Here is a 6,265-nt window from a genome sequence, read left to right as displayed (position 1 = left end):
TGTCTCATCAACTCACCAGTCATTGCATCAGTGTCTGTGCAGAAAGGCTGCGAGTGGAGTGCTTAGGAGTACCTGCCTTGAAAGGCACTACCTAAGTTTAAACTCAGGCTTTGCCACTGGGTAGCCTTGGGCAAGATACTTGAAGGTGCCTCAGTTGTGTAAAGTGGGAATAATATTAGTATATCTACCTCATAGGGTTATCACGAGAGTTAAATGAGTCAATGCTTAGAAGGAACCTGGCGCATGCTGCTGTATGTGTTAGATTTTTTTTGCTTCTATAGCATAGAGCAGCTCCTCCCACGTGTCTCATAGCAGCCCAATGGGACGGGGTCAGTGCTGGGAAGGGCACAGAGTGGTCTCTCCTCTTCTGTGTCTTGAGGTGTAACAGCGTCCGAGTCCGTTTTGACTGCTGAGAGATGCCAAGCCTTTCCCTGTCTCTTCCTCTTTCTTCCACATCTGGACAGACTAATAAGAAAACCCACATGCTACCTTTCTTGGTGACTGCTGAATGTTCAGTCCACACAAGCCACTTCTTACACAGGAATCCTGAGCCCAGCCCCGCCTCTAACCACAATCAACGCCAAAGTCAGTCTCCCCTTCTTCCTCTGTCTCAGGCCATTTTCAGACCTGCTTGTGAGCCTGCCCTGCTCTCCCAGGAAAACCTCATCATGTGAGAAATAAACCTTTTCACACCCTCGATGTATGTGCAGTACCACCAGTCTGGACATCTAAACCAATTTTGGTCGGGGGGGGGGGGCGGGAGGAGAAAGCCCATCCCACCTCTGCAGGGTGACCACAGCCGAGATCCGAGGCCAGGAGACAGGGGAGGACAGTGGGGCTTAGCCAGCTGCTTTCTCTCTTTCCTTAACTCTCTTTACCCTCAACTGTAGGAAATGAATTTCCCAGTCTCCAAAGTAAAATGTATTCCTGATCTAGAATACTGAGGTAAGAAATTATATTCTGCACTACCTTTACTGTAAGTATCCTTCACTAACCAAAAGCAGTAGTCTCAGAGTAGTAAGACCAAAGAGACCCCCAATATTTAAGAATTTACAAATAAGGTTTCATCAAGGAACTAAATAAAAAATAATTTAAAAATAGGAAACAAAAAAAATATTCTAGCACTGTGGGGGAAAGGGAGGAAAGAGAGTGGGACAGAGGAGTTAACTGTTGTGGACTGAGAACCTATTATTGTGTCAGGCCCTGTCTTCTACTCATTTAAATCCCACAACAGCCCATGGGCTAGAGCTTGTGGACTGCATGGGCTCCTGCTTCACAGATGGGGCTAAATAAGTGACCTGTAGTGAACAGTGTCTAAGATGCCTGCCCTCCACTTCCACCATGATTCTGCTCCCCAGTGTTCAAGTTTTTGTGTCATCCCTTCTCCTTGAGTGTGGACACTATCTGGGATTTGCTGATAACCAACAGAATATGGCAAAAGTGATGGATGCCACTCCTGTAATTATCTTATGTCATATAAAACTCTGGCTTGTTAGCAGGTTTGCTCTAGAGCAGGGGTTCTTAAACTTTTTAAACAGGGGGCCAGTTCACTGTCCCTCAGACCCTTGGAGGGCCGGACTATAGTTTAAAGAAAAAAAACTATGAACAAATTCCTATGCACACTGCACATATCTTATTTTGAAGTAAAAAAACAAAACGGGAACAAATACAATATTTGTATTTGCATGTGGCCCGCGGGCTGTAGTTTGAGGACCCCTGCTCTAGAGCAGTGGTTCTCAACCTTGGCTGCACATTAGAATCACCTGGGAATCTTTTTAAAATCCTGATTTCTGGGCCCCATCCTCCGGAAATTCTGTTTCTTTGTTACTAATGTTGTGGCCCCACCCATAACAAAGAAACAGAATTTCCGGAGGATGAGGCCCAGAAATCAGGATTTTAAAAAGATTCCCAGGTGATTCTAATGTGCAGCCAAGGTTGAGAACCACTGCTCTAGAGACTTCCTTGCTGGCTCAGTGAAGAAAGCAGCCACATCAGGAGGGCCGAGGTGGCAACGACCTACAGGCAGTGTAGCTAGAGATGTTAATTAACCCTGACAATTAAATTAAGTTCTCCCCAAGATTGGGGAATCCATTTAAAAACAAGTAGTGTGACCTTAATTTTCCAATAAATAGATATAATCCTTGTCTTGAGACCAGGTGATGGAAGAAGTGTCCCTATGTCCAAGATCCTGGCTCCACTCAGTAGAAATCAAATTGCCTTTATCTCGTTCCTATTGTATGTTGCTACAGTTATTATTTTAGCAAAATCTGCATAGTAGGACCTCACTGTGTGCTACTTGATAATGAGGAGAATTTAAAATACTCTCCAAAGGGTCTTACCAACTTGGCAACTATCTGAGTGCCTCATTGGAAAGCAGAAACACGATAGAATGATCAGAGTTTCAGCATTTATTCATTCTGAAATACAGTCTGCACATGAGATAAATGACCCATCTCTACCTCAAGGGACTCTAGTGTAATTTTTATGGTAGAGAACAATAAGTCCTCTGGGTCTCCCACACACAGCTAGATGAGCTATTGCCTGAAACCAGCCAATTTAAGTTTGCAATCTGTTTATGTGTAGCTACATGCAAGTGTGGATGGAGGCTCCCCACTTTGTCCTAACAAACATTTGGGTTCCCAAGTTTCACACTCACCAGTCTTTTGATCATTTTCCTGCTCCTCCTTTTCTCTCTCCCAAGAATCTCCCTCACCCCCTGGCTTTGTTCTCCCTCACTCCTTAACTCTATTATCCTGACAATTTCTGTTTTATATTCTTTTAAGTCTAATTGTTTGAACTTTAGCGTATATCTGTCAGCTGGAGGGCTTGCTAAAATGCAGATTTGGGGGCTCTTCCCAGAGAATTTTGGATTCACTGGGGGTGGGCTGAGGGTTTTCACTGCTAACAAGCCCCCAGGTGATGCTGATGACGCTGCATTGGGGTGGGTCCCAGGTACGTTTTTAAACGAGAAGCTCCCAGGTGATTCCAATGTGGGACCCGGTGAGAACCGACGCCATAAGGGAAGTTCGTGCTAAACAGAGACGCGAGTTGGAATGAGATTTCAAGAGAAGGCTTTGACTCCAAACCTGAGAGTTCGTTTTTTATGTGAGTAATGCATATTCTAATATTTTTAGGAACATTTAGAATACTTCAAAAGCCATTACACCTTAAGATATGTTTCACACACCCAGAATTTACTGGAATTAAATATTAAAAAATTGTAGTAGTTATAATAACAGAAACATTTAATTTCTGGTTGCTGCAATTCGACAGCTAGACATTTAAATATGCAATTTTTATGGCAAGAAAATGTACCATTTTTCTATGAGAGAATAAGAAGTAGCAGGATCTGAGCAGAGTAAGCACTGAATAAATGGCATGAAAAACTTGTTATTGAGGGTCATTATCAGGAGATGCAGTTGAGTAAAACTACAGCTTCTCAGGAACCCGAGTTATAAATAAATTTGGGCTTGGAAACACATCCTTTAGTTCTTGTAAAGAGTCAACATTTGTGTGTCAAAGTCCCTACCAAAACACTGTCATGATAGAAAACTCATCTATTTGGATTAAAAAAAAATCAAAATAAAAAAGCTGAATTTAGTAGAAACTTGTCAGGAAGGTGGGTAGTGTCCAAATGAATTTAGTCAAATGAGTATTTGAGGCTGAACAGCAGGTCCTCAAATAACTTCATTTCGTTCAATACTACTTGGTTATGTTGTTGAGGCCACTGTCTGTGCGGAGTTTGCATGTCCTCCCCATGTCTGTGTGGGTTTTCTCCAGGTACTCCGGTGTCCTCCCACATCCCAAAGATGTGCATGTGAGGCGAATGGGCATGTCTATATAGTCCCAGTTTGATTGTGTGTGTGTGTGTGTGTATGTGTGTGTCTGCGCGCGCCCGCGCACGTGCACACTGCAACAGAAAGGTGCCCTGTCCAGGGTGGGGTCCCGCCTGGTGCCCAGAGTTGCTGGGAGAGGCTCTGGCTGCCAGTGACCCTGAACTGCCAGTAAGTGGGTTGGATCTAACTTGCTTTTATTAATATTTCTTTTTCTTTTTTTTTTTTATTGATTAAGATATTACATATGTGTACCCTCTACCCCCCCACCCCCGGTCATCCCCTCACCCCCCCGTTGTCCGTGTCCATTGGTTAGTCCTATATGCTTGCATATAAGTCCTTTGGTTGATCCTTCCCCCTTGCCCCCACCCTCCCCTACCTTCCCTCCAAGGCCCGACAGTCCAATCAAAGCCTCTCCGTCTCTGGATCAGTCCTTGTTCATCAGTTTATGTTGTTCATTATATTCCACAAATAAGTGAGATCTTGTGGTATTTATCCGCTCTCCAGTTCCATCGATGCTGTGGCAAATGGTAAGAGTTCCTTTTTCTTCTTCCTCTTCTTAAAGAATACCTTTCAGCATTTCATATAATGCTGGTTTGGTGGTGATGAACTCCTTTAGCTTTTCCTTATCTGTGAAGCTCTTTATCTGACCTTCAATTCTGAATGATAACTTTGCTGGATAAAGTAATCTTGGTTGTAGGTTCTTGGTATTCATCACTTTGAATATTTCTTGCCACTCTCTTCTGGCCTGCATGGTTTCTGTTGAGAAATCAGCTGACAGTCGGATGGGTACTCCCTTGTAGGTAACTGACTGTCTTTCTCTTGCTGCTTTTAAGATTCTCTCCTTATCTTTTGCTCTTGGCATTTTAATTATGATGTGTCTTGGTGTGGTCCTCTTTGGATTCCTTTTGTTTGGGGTTCTCTGCGCTTCTTGGACTTGTAGGTCCATTTCTTTCACCAGGTGGGGGAAGTTTTCTGTCATTATTTCTTCAAAAAGGTTTTCAATATCTTGCCCTCTCTCTCCTTCTGGTACCCCTATAATTCTGATGTTGGTACGCTTGAAGTTGTCCCAGAGGTTCCTTACACTATCTTCATACTTTTTGAATCTCTTTTCTTTTTTCTTTTTCGGTTGGGTATTTTTTGTTTCTTTGTATTTCAAATCTTTGACTTGATTCTTGGGATCCTCTTGTCTGCTGTTGGATCTCTGTAAAATATTCTTTTTTTCAGTCAGTGTATGCTTAATTTCTAGTTGGTCCTTTTTCATGTCCTCCATGGTCTCACTATACTCCTTGAGGGATTCATTAAATTTATTGGCGGTTTCCATAAAATTCTTGAAAAACCTTATAAACGTGGCCTTGAACTCTATATCCAGTCGTCTGTCCTCCTCCGTTTCTGACAATTGTGACCTGTTTCTCTGTCTCCGCATTTTGGCTGCTTCCCTGTGTTGATAGAGTGGCCCTGCGCGCCAGGTGTCCTGTAGGGCCCAGTGGCTCAGCCTCCCCAGTTACCTGGGGTGGACACTCTTGGTGCACTCTTGGTGCCTTGGTTGTTGTAGGATCACTGGGAGGAATTGACTTCCAGGCCAATTGGCTGTGGGAAGCAGCTGTGTCCGAAGTGGGAGAATGGTCCCCCTCTGACCACTGGGTACAGTGGCTCCTGGATCTAAGGAGGTGCTAATTCAGCCCCTGCCTGAGGTCTCACAGCCGGGCCACGAAGAGGCTCAGCTGTGAAGCAATGCAAGCCGCTGCGGGGCCTTGGGCCTTCTCTTGGAAGTTCTGGGTCTGGCTGGCCCGGCTGCAGTTAGGTAATTATCAGGTTGCAAAGGGCTGGGGCATTCACATGCAAAAGCCTCTGCCGCAGCCTGGGTGGGGCGGGGTCTCAGGGAGTCAAAGGGCACAGAAAGAAGCTATGGCTGATTCTCCGCGCCCAGAGTCGCGCGTCTCAGTGTCCCGGTAACGGCTGCAAGCACCTCAGAGGGAAATCCGCCCTCAAGTTCGCCCGCTGCCGCCTGAGAGAGCAGCCTCTCCCCGTATGTGTCCTGGGTCCCCAGAGACTTCCCAGAACCGGAGATCAGAGCCGTCGGGAGCTTGTGATTCAAAAAGACAGCCGCGTCCTCAGGTGCCACCCCCTTTCCGTGCGCGAGCCGCCGCCGTACCTCTGCACTCAGCCTCCGCAGCTCCTCTGGCTCTCAGCGTGCTTTTCTTTTCTTCTAGTTGTAGAAATTACACTCAGCCAGCCTTCCTGTTGTTCTGGACGATGTTTGCTCCGTCCTTTGGGATAATTTTCAATTGCTGTGGGAGGCGACTATTTCCCGGTGTTTATCTATGCCGCCATCTTAGTTTCTCCTATTAATATTTCTTTAATGTATGCATAGCTCACATTTATTTCCATGTTTAATATTAGAAGTGTTTAGGGTCTTTATTTAGAAGTTT

The sequence above is a fragment of the Myotis nattereri genome (assembly GCF_964212035.1).
Source record: "Myotis nattereri genome assembly, chromosome: 7".
In the NCBI taxonomy this organism is placed as follows: Eukaryota; Metazoa; Chordata; class Mammalia; order Chiroptera; family Vespertilionidae; genus Myotis; species Myotis nattereri.
This window is presented reverse-complemented; position numbering follows the sequence as displayed.